Source organism: Pseudopipra pipra, chromosome Z (genome assembly GCF_036250125.1).
Source record: "Pseudopipra pipra isolate bDixPip1 chromosome Z, bDixPip1.hap1, whole genome shotgun sequence".
In the NCBI taxonomy this organism is placed as follows: Eukaryota; Metazoa; Chordata; class Aves; order Passeriformes; family Pipridae; genus Pseudopipra; species Pseudopipra pipra.
In genome coordinates, this window is record NC_087581.1 from 23505022 (window position 1) to 23519958 (window position 14937).

At 39.7% G+C, this 14937-nt stretch overlaps 1 long non-coding RNA gene across 1 annotated transcript in view; it reads left to right on the plus strand.

Annotated features, from left to right (window-relative positions):
* The window catches only part of LOC135407048 (uncharacterized), a 19041-nt gene continuing 4104 nt past the window's right edge, over positions 1 to 14937 (plus strand). Inside the window, exons 1-2 of the long non-coding RNA XR_010426661.1 lie at positions 1 to 3081; positions 13995 to 14138. This is a non-coding gene — a long non-coding RNA (uncharacterized LOC135407048). The remainder of the gene's footprint in view (positions 3082 to 13994; positions 14139 to 14937) is intronic.

A 14937-nucleotide genomic window follows, 5' to 3' on the forward strand; every position in this document is an offset into this window, starting at 1 on the left:
TCCCCTCTTCTCCCAGAGGTTTGGGGGGGAGGGGACTTCTTGTGGTAAGGTTTGGAGACTTGGCAGGGAGCAAGCTTCAAACTATATCAACTGTTCAATTGAGCAACTGGAAATCAAAATCAGTGATAAGAAATTCCCACGGGATGAGGTTCAACAAGACCAAATACTGGGTCCTGCACTTTGGCCACAACAACCAACCCCCTGCAGTGCTAGAGGCTGGGGACAGAGTGGCTGGAGAGTGACCAGGCAGAAAGGGACCTGGGGATACTGACTGACAGCAGTTGAACGTGAGCCAGCAGTGTGCCCAGGTGGCCAAGAAGGCCAATGGCATCCTGGCCTGGATCAGGAACAGTGTGACCAAGGAAGTGATTCGTTAACTGTACTTGACACTGGTGAGGCCACACCTGGAGTACTGTGTCCAGTTCTAGGCCCCTCAGTTCAGGAAGGATATTGAGGTGCTGGAGTGTGTGCTAGAGTGTGTCCAAAGAAGGGCAACAAGGCTGCTGAAGAGACTCGAGCACAAGTCCTGTGAGGAGAGGCTGAGGGAGCTGGGGCTGTTTAGCCTGGGGAAGAGGAGGCTCAGGGAGACCTCATCACTGTCTACAACTACCCGAAAGGAGGCTGTAGCCAGGTAGGGGTTGGTCTCTTCTCCCAGGCAACCAGCAGCAGGATAAGTGGGCACAGTCTTAAGCTGCATGAGGGGAGGTTTAAGTCAGGCATTAGGAAGAAGTTCTTCAGAGAAAGGGCATTTGGGCACTGGAATGGGCTGCCCCGGGCAGTGGTGCAGTCACCATCCCTGGAGATATTTAAGAAGAGACTGAATGTGGCACTTAGTGCCATGGTCTAGTAGATAAGGTGGTGTTAGGTCATACGTTGGACTCAGTGATCTCAGAGGTCTTTTCTAACCTAGTTGATTCTGTGATTCTGTGATTTTATGAAAGTGTTTAGGGAAATTAAAATCATTTGAAGTTTGTGATACCCCACGGTGGTCTCTGCAGTGTACAGTGTATTTGTCTAAGCCAAAGGGATAAGAAATCCAGAATAGGAACAAAGTAGAAGTATTCGTAGAAGAATAGCATGTTTTTGCAGAATAACATCCCATCCAAGCTGCTTCAACATTGTGACCATGGTGTTTTTGAGTCAAGTGAGCATCTCTTACCTCTTGCTGATCACTTCCACTAGTTTCCCAGAAGACTTTGAGGTGAGTTCAGGCAAGGGACACTTTCACAAAGCTGCTTTGTTGCAGAGTAGGATGTGGGTTCACGGTCTGAAAACAGCCTAGGCCAGCACCCAGGGATCTGCCCCCAGGAATGAAGACTTTGTGTTAACCATCTCCTCAGTCAATCTGCAGATGACATCAAATTGAGTAGGAGTGTTGATCTGCTGGAGGATAGAAAGGCTGGGATCTGGACAGGCTGGATCAGTGTGACAAAGCCAATGGAATGAGGTTGAAAAAGACCAAGTCCTGGGTCCTGCACTTGATTCATGACAACCCCAGACAGTGCTACAGGGTGGGGACAGAGTGACTGGAAAGCTGCCCAGCAGAAAAGGACCTGGGGGTGCTGGTTAAACAGCAGCTGAATGTGAGCCAGCGGTGCGCCCAGGTGGCCAAGAAGGCCAGTGGCATCCTGGCCTGCATCAGCAATAGTGTGGCCAGCAGGACCAGGGCAGTGATCATCCCACTGTACTCAGCACTGGTGGGGCCCCACCTCAAATCCTGTGTTCAGTTTTGGGCCCCTCACTCGAAGAAAGACACTGAGATGCTGCAGCAAGTCCAGAGAAGGACAACAAAGCTGGTGAAAGGTCTGCAGCACAAGCTCCGCAATGAGGGAGCTGGAGTTGTTTACCATGGAGAAAAGGAGGCTTAGGAGTGACCTTATCACTCTCTGCAACTACCTGAAAGGAGGTTGTAGCAGGTGGCAAGTTGGCCTCTTCTCCCAGGTAACAAGCAACAGGACAAAAGAAGGTGTACACAAGTTGCTCCAGAGGAGGTTTAGCTTGGATATTAGGAAAAATTTCTTTACAGAAAGGGTTGTCAAGCATGGACCAGTCCGCCCAGAAAGTGGTTGAGTCACCATCCCTGGAAGTATTTAGAAAACGTAGATATGGCACTTAGGGAGAACATGTTTTAGTGGTGGACTAGGCAGCATTATGACTCAATGATCTTAAAAGTCTTTTCCAATATGGATGACACTATGATTCTGGAGGTGTGCTTGACATCACCAGGGAGCAGCACAGGGAGAGAAAGACTAGTGACCTGTCCTGCTATTTATGTCAGTGCATGCTACGCACAGGGAAAAACACAACTTGCGTTTAGATTCTTGAATTGCCCATTTTTTTCTGCCTGAGATAAATACTCACTTGCAACTGTGTAAATGGAACTGAGGAGTTTGCAAAGACAGTGGGTTTTAAAAAACAGTAACTTTGAATCAAATATCAAGTACCCTGAGGCATATAATTCTGCTTTCAGCCATGAGTTTTTAGGTAAAGCACGTTAAAACTGGAAGTTTGCAATTTGGGGTGTGTGTTGCTCTCTGTTTACAAAGTACGTACACAAAACTCTCTCTCTTTGAATACAGTTGGGACAAACAACATGCAACGGTTTCTTTGTTCATAAAATCAAATCTCTTTTAAGCCAGCATTCTGGCCAAAATTAGAACATTGTTTCCCACTCTAGAGTTTTTTCCAGGACTATGCATATTGCTGGTACTTCCTTGGCTGGCTCTTTTTTGACTGCATTTTTGTTAAGTTCATGTCACACTCACACAAATGCATCCTTATGATCTAGTTGGTGCTTGCAGAATATCCCGGAGAAAGCTTTTTTGGCTGGTACATACCAGGCTTTCCTCAGGACATCACTGATTTGTGACTTGGGTAGCAGTTTCTATTGTTTCATTTGTTGCTAAATAAAAAGGTATTGAATAATTTTCTTCCAGACTAGAAGTGTTGTATTCACTTGAAGGAAACCAACGCAGGAGTTCAACTGGCAATGTGATGGAGATTGAGAAATTAATTTGAACTATAAAGAAGTACGCATGTAAAGGGGAGCATTCTTACAGATTTAGATTATTAAGTGCTAAGGTACTGTGAATTTGATTTAAGTTCCCTTTGAATTTGAATTAGACTACATAAAAATTTAATTCTTAAAAACAGTACACAAAAAGGTTAAATGCATCTTACCTTAGCACTTTTTATAATCAGTTTTGTTTCACAACTCTGAAGGTCAGATCGTATGTCTAAACTTCCCTGACTCCTTCCATGAAATGAAATACGTCTGGTCAGTATAATATTAATATATACTGACATGCTTGAAGTAGTACGTAATAGACATTCAGCATTGTCCTGAAAAATTACTCCAGCTGATGATATACAAAACAGAAGGTATAACAATGTGATCCCTCTGCCAAAATAGCTCTTAGCAGCAGTGGTTTTCAGATGCGAATCAAGAACACTGTGATTTAGTAAATGTTTTGCTGCTTGGAAGTGTGTCATATCCCTAGCTAGCCCATTCTGGGAATCAAATAGGAGAGTTAGTTAATTCATCAATGGGAAAGGGGCATGAGCAAGCTGGTTTGTTGGTCCTAAAGCCACCTGAAATCCACTTTAATGAGAGTGAAAATTTGATATTTGTTTTATTGGTAGTGTTGCTGAAGAGTAATATGAAAGATTGCCTTAGAAAAATGCTTTCTGAGCTGGAGCTTTTCTAGGATCCCCTTTTAGCAACTGGAGGGCAGTAATTGTCTCAGCCTCCAAATCTACTCTCTCAGTTCTTGTGACGCACCATCAGAGAATACAGACATGTACATCACTTTCTCTGCTGGCTGTGCAAGAAGACTGACTTCCTCGTGAGCAGCCAGCTCACCTAGGTAAAAGTTTATAGCATATATACCAGCTTCTTGTTCACAATATGTTTCAGTATAAAGCAAATCTGAGTCACATGTTACACTAGCAAATGGAAAGTCAGTTTCTATCAGGTGCCCAGAAGCGTTAACAACTCATGTTATTTATGTAATATCATCTAATGATATCAAGTAATATTTTTGTTTCAGAAAAGATTCCAAAATGCAATCTGAATCTTTTCTGATTTAAAACCCTTTCTGACTGCAGAAATTTTCACTGAAAAGAGTACAGCTTTTCAGGACAGAAATAGGTTGATTTGAAACAGTTTTTTCTGACAGGAGTTACTCAGAAAGCATTTTTCAGTTTTCCTGACCTTATAAAAACTTCAACTGTTCTCTAAAAGTGGAAAGCTGTGATGGTTACATATGCAGTACTGTGTTCCTTTGACTTTTCCCCTTCCTTTAAAATGTAAATCCATGGCAGATCCTCCTATTTGTTTATCTTTCACAGTACAGAGCCATGCACATTTCTTGTCCTATACAAATGATTAATAATGTCATGACTTTTAAGCCACTGACTATGAAGAAACACTTTGCTTCTTACCCTCTGCTTCATAATTTGAAGTCTCCCACCCCCATCCATGACACACAGGCCTGTCATTCTCTTTCACTGTCATTTCCTTCTATTTTATCTGAGTGTTTCAGAGTTTTCCCCAGGAAATTCTTTTCTACTCATTTTTAGTGCTTTTAAGGGAGCAAACAAGATGAAAGCTTAAGAAAAAAAATGTTGTCTTTCTGGACATTGTAAATATAGCTGATGTTTCCCTTTCTGCAACTATGCGGGATGCAATCTGAGAACTAGTAGGGTAAATAGCAATTACTGAAGCCTTGGTTTCACAGTACAGCAGACACTGCTGAAACTGAGTATGTTTTTAAATCACTTAAAAAGCATCACAGAATCGGAGAAACAGAATAAGAGATTTCAATAGATATCTAATACTTATTTGCTCCTCTCAAAAGCAAGTATTGTAAAACGTTTAACTATTTCTTGATTCTTATTAGTACCTTTGAACCCAGGAATATAACTGGATTGCTCTCTTATGCTATAAACCAGGAATAACTCATTTAATATTGGGTTGTTCTTCCATGGGAGGCTATTAAGGAGACTCCAGTAAAACAGAGGATAATAGTTTACTTTTCTCTAGCTACTTTTGTGCAACAAGCAACATGCAGATGGTAAAATGTCTCTCCACATGTTTTACTGGCACCAACAGCCTCTGTGCAGACAATTTACTGAACACTGTCTTTCAAAATCCCCATCTGATAAACTAATGGCATGGTGAAAAAAAGAAAATCCTGTAGTAATCAGGAATTCCTTCACCATCACTTAGGTCTTCTTAAAACATGGTAATTAGCCTAATAAGCAGGAAAAATTGAGAAATAGGAATTCCCTTTGTTACCATGGAAACTACTAGTTGTCCGACTGCCAAAGGAATATAGATTTGTTGTATTAATAACTTCAGCAGCTGAAGAGGACACAGTATTTATAGAATTGGAGAATCACAGGACAAATGAGGTTGAAAGGGACCTCTGGAGGTCATCTAGTCCAACATTTTGTTCAAAATGGGTCCAACTAGATCAGGTGGTTGAGGATGTTGATGAGTTGAGTTTTGAGTATCTCCCAAGGACAAAGACTCCACCATCTCTCAGGGAAATCTGTTCCAGTGCAATGCAAATTATCCAATGAAAATTGTTTCTTATTCCTGTATTCTGATTTGTGCCTGTTCCCTCCAGTCCTGTCACTGCACTTCTAGGAAGGATTTGGCTCTGGCTCTGTCTGCAACTGCCTCACATCTTCCCTTGACACAGTTGCACTAAAAAACACTCTGCAAAGTTAATTTCCAACCACTCATTTCACTCTCTCTATAGAGTTGCAGGAGGTTACTCTCTACCAGGACTTTGGACTTGTCCTTGTTTAACATTTTGAGGCTCCTGATACCTTATTTCTACAGCCTGTTGAGAATTTCAGCTTCCTCTCAGCATGCCCTTCACCATATCTACTGTCCCCTGGCTAGATATCACTGGCAGGCTTGCTGAGGGTGAGTTTTCTATCATCCAGGTCATTAACAGAGATGTTAAGCAGTATGGGTCCCAGTACTGGTTTTCTGAGGGACACAGTGAGTAACCAGTCAACACTTGGAATTCATACTCATGGTCACACAAACCCTTGAGTCCTGCAATCCTGCCAATTTTCCACCTATTAGACCATCTGCATAACCAATCTCTAGCTCACTCAACTTGGGTACTAGGATACTATGAGAGAGCATGTCAAAAGCCTTGCAAACTGTGGTGCAGACATCTCATATTAGGAGTCAGTAGGTTTAGTGGTAGTGACCTTTGAGCTGCCAAAGATTCATTTTGATTTATTGTTTTTTGCCTAGTTATTTTATTTTCTTTTATAGTTTTGATCTTGCTATTCGTATTTAGTTAAAGCTTCTGGTTTCTTTTGTCCATTTGATACAGTACTGTTTGAAAACTCAAAAATCATGTCAAAAGAGGAGGAACAGGAGCCTATGAAAGGAGACCTGCACTGTCTTATGGCTCCTGCTAGTTGGTACAACACAGTTGCTTTTGAGACATATTTTTCAGCCAGAATGCTATTTTTCTTTACTGGCCAGGATCTCTGGCTGTCTGAAGTCTCTGAGAAGGCACTATGTGCTCTCCTCCTCTGAAAAAAAAAAAGAAAATTTTGTTCTGTGCCTGCAAAGCCAAGATGTGTGATAGATGATGTTGTTTATTCATTGCTGACAAGTAACACTTTGCAAAGACACTATTCAGAAAACAGGTCTTTATTTCAGTTGAAATATGACAAACTTCAATCACAATGAAAACCTCTGCTGATTTCTATGAATTCTCCTATTTGTCCAAAACAGAGATTGATTTTTCTTCATAGAAGACACAAAATCCTTGAGGTAAAAGTCATAAAAAAATTTAGTTTTCACATGAAAACCAGTTTAACCAGAAAATATTTCCAACCTGTCAGCTGAGGGTAGGTGTAGTGAGTCCCTGGAACCTAGTAGAAAATTAAATCCTGTCACTGAAAAGCAAAGATAGAACTAATGACACTTAGGTACCCTTCATATAATGCCCCAAGTCACTCTAAAAATGAATGTCTGCTATCAAGCCACTATTGAAAGTTTTGTTGCAACTATTCAAATACATGTTTCAAGTATATGTTTGAATACCCAGTATAAACTACCACTATTACTATTATTATTATAAAACACATCAAAGGGTGTGGATGTCTATTTGTTTCCTTACAAATCCCTATGAGGAGAGCCACACAGACTTACAAATATTAACATTGTTGTGTGATGTCTCAAATGTCCATATGAACCTCCATAGAGCCTGATATGCTCTAACAAATTTCCATTGCATTCTTTCTTACTATGTTGTTCTTGCTTCCTTGTACCTTGCAGAAGAAGTATTAGAATAGTAACTCCTGTAACATTATCCTTGCATGACATCAGTTCTTGCAAACACCTTATTAACACATATCTAAGTAGTTTCCATTTGAATTTATGTAAACATTTCTTGCTATTCAACTAAAAATCACTTACTTTTGCACCTGTCCCTTCCTCAGTTTAAATAATATACAGATATTTCTCCTTCCTGCTATTGTTCTCCCGTATAGGAAAGTAAGAAGATCCACAGTGTGCAACTTGTGAAGGAAATTACATTAATGTATATTGGAAAAGTGCATTAATAATAACTGACTTAGCATGTAGAATAGTCAGTCAACGTGTCTTAATGTCTGTTTGACTCTTAATTGGTGAAGGATGACTATTTATTTTGCATAGCTGCTTTTTCTCAGGGAGACCACCTTCCCTCCAACCACGTACAGCAGAGAAGTAATTTTAAGAGGACAAGTTCCAGAAACTTTGTTTTCAAATTATTGGTAGAAAGTGATTGGAATGGTTAAGGTTTTTTGTTGTGGAGTCTAAAGCATCTCTAGTCACCCCTACAGCAAATGCATGGGAGGACACCAGTATCTATCTAGACAAACTGTAGATTTCACATGACACCTCTCTTCATAGTTGAGCATCTCAAATAGGTTGGAAAAATAACATTTTCATACCATGATGTAAGATCTCAGATAGAGCATATGGAACATAATTCTTTCAGTGATGAAACTCTGGTAACAGTGGTCTATTTTTAGTCTTGCTGCAGAGACAAAGGTGTGAGAAGAGGTAACTGACTTTCTGACTTTCCATTTAGTGAAGCTAAGTTACAGTTGTATTCACTGAAATGTGTTTATGCAGCATGTGGGCATTTTTCAGACATTTCAGGAGTTTTTCTAGATATAATATTGCTCAGTTAATAGTAGAGTTCTGAGAGCCATGGACACCAAACGTGGGGCACCAATACAAAACAGTGTAAGGTATTCAGAATAGAAAAGTCCATCAAGCTTAGTACCTATGATGAGATTTTTTTTAATTTAGCAATTTGGTAGTGTGTGTACTGTGTAAAGAGCAGAAAATATCTTTAACCACAAAATTCTTCTAACTGTTCTTTTATGTGTAGAGGTGGATGGCTGAAGGTCAGTATAACCCCTGGGCCACCTTTAAAACCATACATAAATAACTTTTAGCATTATTTTGTATTTCCATTACTGCTTGAAACTATTCCAAAAATGCAGTCACTTTGAGTTAGTATCCCATACTGTAAATGATAAAGGGCATATTTTTACTGTATTAGTGTCACAATAAGATAAATTTTATTTTGTGAACGAAAGTTTTTACACAAAAAGATGTTTCCTCAATGTTACATCTCCTGATAGCTGAAACTAAGGTCATAGCCACATGAAGTTGCAAAAGCAGTGGTGGAGTTTAAGCAGAGCATCTTCTAAGTATGTGCAAATTTATTGTAGTCAGTAGGTGCCTGTTCTATCAGCAAGTGCAGTACAGAATTCAGCAGGTATGTAATACAAATCAAAAGTCATATTTACTTGCAAAGAATCCATAACAGCAATTTTGTCGCACAGGTGTTGAACACAGGGCAGAACCATGTTGAAAATACCTAAAATATGGCAAGTAGTCAGACTTAGGTACTAATAGTGCTTACCGGGTCAATGGCAAACTTGCAGTTGCCCCCCTAATACTTCAGAAACATTAACTATATACTTCTTTACATCTACAGTATGTAAAGAATTAATTTTATTTATGTGTCACACAGTGGACTCAGTAAATTTAAAGTAACTATTTCCCAGATGAAACATTGTTTCCTAGTTATATATGTATATATTTTAATTTTTTTTTTTTTCAGTAGATGAATAGATTTTGTTCTGTGGAATAGCCAGCATAACTAGCACTACTAGTCTGGGTTCCCAGTTGAAGAACGTTTCTCCTGTGTAGATAGAGTTTGCTCAAACCGGTCACTCTATATTTGACATACAGGATTTTGAGATACAGCTCTTCTTTCAACACCTGGAGAGTTCTTGCTTTGTCTTGCCTTCATTTGTCTTCTGCTGCTGCTAATTCAGCATGATGATATCTGTATGGCCAGGTCTGATTCCAGCTGTAAATGCTTTGTAATGTGAGCTGATCTCACATTATTTCATCTACCATGCTTCAAAGTGCACATGCAACTACCTGGTCCGTGAAACAGCAAAATATTCTTCTGTGGATTTGCCCAGTTTCTGTCCATGCTGCTGAAATTTATAGCCTAACACTACAATGTAAAGCTTAAGCACACAAAAGGTTGTTCTATGCCAGAAGAGCAGTATCACATTTTTCATTAACAAGAGGAAGTGCACAAAGCACCAGCCAGCTTCAGTGGAGTATGCAAGCAGAACATTTTCTTTTCTCAGCCCTAGGGCCTTTGGCCTCACCAGTTCTTGAACACTTGAATCCATCAGTAAACTTAATTATAGTCTCACCCTACCTTCACACAAAAAGTCACAGGAGGGTTCAGATTTAGCAAGACATCTTTAGCACCATTTTTCTGTAAAAATGGTGAATTCAGAGTCTCAATTTATTCCATAAATGTAAAGAAACAAGAAAAAACAAAGAACGGCTACATCTACAAGCAGCAGCAGCTGCACTTGTGAGATCCACAAAAAAAGATCGGTCTATAGCAAAGGTAAAAGTTTCTGCCTCCTGTCTTACTTGGCAAAGCCTGAGGCAGGTGAGAAAGAGAAAACTGTGCACAGATAAAGATCAATACTGGGAGAACTGCTTCCTTGGCATTCCAAAACAACCTTGCCAATGATGAGGCATAAATCTTACCAAAAAATGTGGGGTTTATTCACTTACACAATGAAGAAAATAAGTTAAATTAGACAAGGCAAACAGTAGCTTTGTGCAATAAATTGTGAATCTACTGTGGGTTTTTCTACACTTCTGGACTTAATTTGTCTCTAGTACTCAAAAAGTACTAGAGTGCTCTAGTACTTTTAAAAAATGTCTGATATTCTCAGTTTTATACTTTCATTTTTACCCTTAAGGTCATTTAGGGAAACAGGAAACATTCTTACTCAATAAGGTTCTCTGTATTGTTTAAACAATAACATTCACTGAGCTGGCCTTAAACCACATTTACAAGGTCTTCAGACTGGGTTCTTGGTGTTGGAATCCAATCGAAAATCCTCTAACAGCAGAAGTAATCAGAGCTCAGATGAAGCGAAGTAACATGCAACTTATTCCAGTGGAGGTCTGGCTTCCATATTTTTCTTGAGTTTCTACAGAAACCCAGGGTCTTCACATATCTGAATGAAGCCTACTGAGATACTGTAATACAAAATTACTTCTGTTTCAAGATACGGTATGTTTCATGGAAGTTTTCAGGTTAATTTCCAAGATTTCAGGATCTTTGGATTTAAAAGGCATGTAGGAAAAATTCAAGATCAGATCACTTCCCATCATCCTTCTACACCTCTATTTCTGGCACAAAGAAGAGCTTACATAGTAAAACAATTTGGTTAAGAACACTTACAGTGGGCATGTGACTTGAGTGCCAGGAGCTATATAATTCATTTCAGAGTAGGAAGACACCGAGATACCATATAACTTGCAGTCAAAGCTGTCAACAACACTTTAAACAAAAGGCATCCAGTCTGATGGGCCTCATTTTTGGGACACCTTACGTTGTTTGATTTTTCCGAGATGCCAGACAGTATAGAAAATCTATGTGGAACAGTATCTGAAATTCTGTTCCTAAATTTCCAGAGATGATCTCTTAAAAACTGAGGCAGATATCAAAAGCTTGGCTATAAATACATAACTGCTTCTAAAATACATCGAATAATCCCATCACATAAATGTTACTTCTCAGACCCTCAGTCTTTCTGTCTAGAAACTGAGGAATCAGGATGGCTAAATTATCCCAGGTAGTCCCAAGGAACAGATTTCAGTTCTCACATGAGTTATTGGTTATGGGCATAGCAGCATATTGAGAATATATCTCTTCTTGTGCTCAGAATCAGAAAGACATGGCAGTCCCTCACGACAATCACAGGAAATTTTCTAAGGTATTGCATTGCATAGTGGAACTGACTCAATTATTCAGCATTCAGTAATTTTCTATGTGTTTTCTTTTAAAAAATATATTTATTGGAAGCATATTGGGCTATTTAATAGGGTGTCATAGGTGTTGAAGCAGATGGGAAATGTTCTCGGCATAAATTTGGAACCAGATGATTTGTTACTACTCTTCATTTCTTTGATTTGCCCTAAGTCACATCAGGAATTGTGACCACATCCAGGATAGGAAAACAGCTCTGATGAAGTAAACACCCAGTGGTGTGGTTTTCTTCTGACATGGAGAAGCAGGTCTTGCTTTCTCTTCCCCACCACTCTATTTTCACAAGTCTCCTTTCTGAACTTGCAAGTTTAAGGATGGATATATTAAGAAAACAGATGGAAGAACAACACAGTATGACTCTTAACTTGCAGCTCCCGGGACGTCTACATGAATGTCTAGACTAATTATATGAGCAGTCTTGTTCAAAACACACACTAATGGCCTGACTCACTATTTATAAGAATGATCTTGAAAATTTAAAAGACAAAACCCACATGTGTAAATTATTCCCTGCAGCTAACAGGAAGACTAAGCATTTATGCAAGCAAAATGCTATAATAACATGGATGATAATTGGCAAATTGAGCACAGTGTTAGACCTCTTGGTAAGTTACAGGCAAGTTACAGGATCGAGCAGAACACAATGCAGGGAAAAAAAAAATCACACCTGGCTTTATATGTGAGCACAAGAGAGAAGAAACCTGACACCTTGGGACCAGAGAAAACATCTGACTGCTCAGATCTGTGGAGAAAATAGATTATTATTTGAACATCCAAACCTGAGCAAAGGAGAGGAGGCAGCACAGCAAGTCCAATATTGCTCATAAGCTTTAGACACAACACACACTCACACAGGAATAATCAGAGCCATAGTGGGATATTGCTTCTTATTTTGCTGCTATTTTGGCAGTGTGAAAAGTCTTTCCTTGATCTGGATATTTCTAGATATGTCATCATGATTTGGCAAGAGCTCTTTAGACAAGTATCTTTGGGAAAAACATCACTAACACCCCAATCCCTAGGACTTAGAGGGAAAAATGGGCTAACTATATAAGCACTCCATTAAATAACTGACTTGGGAAGTCCTGACTTGGTTCAGGAAGTTATGCATACACTCTAACTCCAAGTAAAAGACATTTAAAAGTAGTTTGTGTAAATATAAAAAGAACATTAATGGAATAAATGGGACTTCAAATTGTGTATTATTTAATTGTAGATTCACCTGTAGCAGAGCGAGACTATTTAGCCAGTACGTAAAAAATAGATGTGGGCAGAATAGAATGCTACTACAAGAGTGAGTTACTTAAAATCATCTCTCAATGCAAGAACACCTCTTTGCTCCACTCCCTGGAGCTCAGAGGATATTTTTAGGCATCCTGGCTTAGGGAGAAAACAATAAAAGCTAGTTACTAGTGCAGGCCCTGATTTGGAGAGGTTTTCAGCCCATACTTAAAACACACTCATTTTAGGAATAGGCAGGAACAAGAGCTAGCTGTAACCAGGTACGAAGTAGGACAGTTAACTGAAAATATATGTCTCTTAAAATGAATAAAAAATGACAGAACAAGCTTGGTTTCACTAGCAGAAAAGGGAGCTGCACCCATATGGCTACAGTTGCACAGGCAAGGATTTTAATTTCCTTTCTCTGACCTAATGTTTCAGTGCAATTCTCTGCTGATACATAATGAGGGGTGGGACAAGATGACCCCACTTGTAACTTGTAAGTTACTCTACAGTTCTGTGATTAGCTTGCAAGAAACAAAAAAAATCAACCCAAGACACAGGTGCCACTAACATGGTTACAAACACATGTAAACCAAGAAAAATACAAAACTGTCTTTGGCAATGTAAATATGACAAGGCATCACACTTTTTCCATCACATTCTTCAAGATAGCAAACTATTTTGTCTGGATACCCACGGCAGATAAAGATACATGGCAACTCAAGTGAGAAATGCCTTGAAGGCTGACCAGTTGAGCCCATGCAAAAATGTATATGGTGTAAACTTTCAGGCCTGAAATTTGACATGCTGATGTTTTCACCTGTCTGGCTGTCCATAAAGAGCTGCATTAGGGCTACAGCCACCACAGGCTCTTTTCTAAATTCAAGCACACACTTGTCTTAGCATTTTGTGAGGAATTTTTAAAAACTTTTACTTGCCAATGCTTACAGATCTTAAATCCTTCCAAAGGGTAGTAAAAGTGCAGCAGAGCAAATTTTGTGGTCTGAATTTCCCCTGAAAGTACTTAACCACTACGGCTATTTTGTAGATGCATCATCCTTTCTCCATTACAGTTCTCGTTTTCTGTCATTCTGATGTGAGAACTGATAAAGCTTCAAACATAAAGAAGAAGTTCTCAACAATGTCTCTGCCTTTTATTTCTCCTTTTTTTCCCCCCTTCCCTTTACCCCTCCCCAAGTGATGGTACTATAGAGAAGGAGGATGAGAAGTTTCTCAAACTACTTTGTTCATGCTTAACCATTCTTAGGATTTTTTAAATTATGTAAAGTGAATTTGTGAACTGATTCCCTTTCCCGTTCCAACAAGTTATGCTGGACTCTCTGTCTCTAGTTCTGCAGCATATGGTGGCTGAAAGGAGTGCAGAACCACTCTCAAACAGTTAAGTCAGCAACAAAAACCCCTACTGTTAAAATCCTACCATCCAGAGGAAGGGCCATTTACTGTCACAAAGCTGAAAGAAATGTTACAGCACTAGTAAGTAGTTATAGATGAAATAATTACACGGAGTTGTTACTTGGTGTGCTGGTTTTGGCTAGTATTGGGCTGTGTTTTGAATTTGTGATGAAGACAGTGTTGATAATATAGAGATGTTTTTGTTATTGCTGAGCAGCACTTACAAAGAGCCAAGACCTTTTCTGCTTTTCATACTGCCACAGTGGTGAGGAGACTGGGGGTGCGTGGGAGACTAGGAGGAGACACAGTTGGGACAGGTGACCCAAAATGTCTAAAGGGATATTCCAGACCATATGACATCATGCTCAGTGTATAAAGGGGGGAGAAGAAGGAGGAGTAGGTGGACACTTAGGGTGATGCCATTTGTCTTCTCCAGTAACCACTATGCATGATGGTGCCCTGCTCTCTTAGAGAACTGTCCTGGCATTGCTTACCCACGGGAAGCAGTGAATGGATTCCTGTTTTGCTTTGCTTGTGCGAGCAGCTTTTGCTTTCCCTATTAAACGGTCTTTATCTCAACCCAGGACTTCTTTCTTGCTTTTACTCTTCTGATTCTCTCCCCAGTTCCACAGGTGGGGGAGTGATCAAGTGGCTTTGTGGTACTTCGTTGCTGACTGGGGTTAACCATCATACTTGGGAATTCTCGCTGCATTCTCTCAGCTGTTCCAAATGTTACTACTTTTCCATGATTCTTTCCTAAAATTTTCCATTGAGATTGGTGCAGCCACATCTCCTGCTACAAGACATGTCCTGTTCCTAAAGTAAATGTGATAATCTGCTAGCCTGAATTGCATAGCAGACACAAGACTGGAGATGGGTA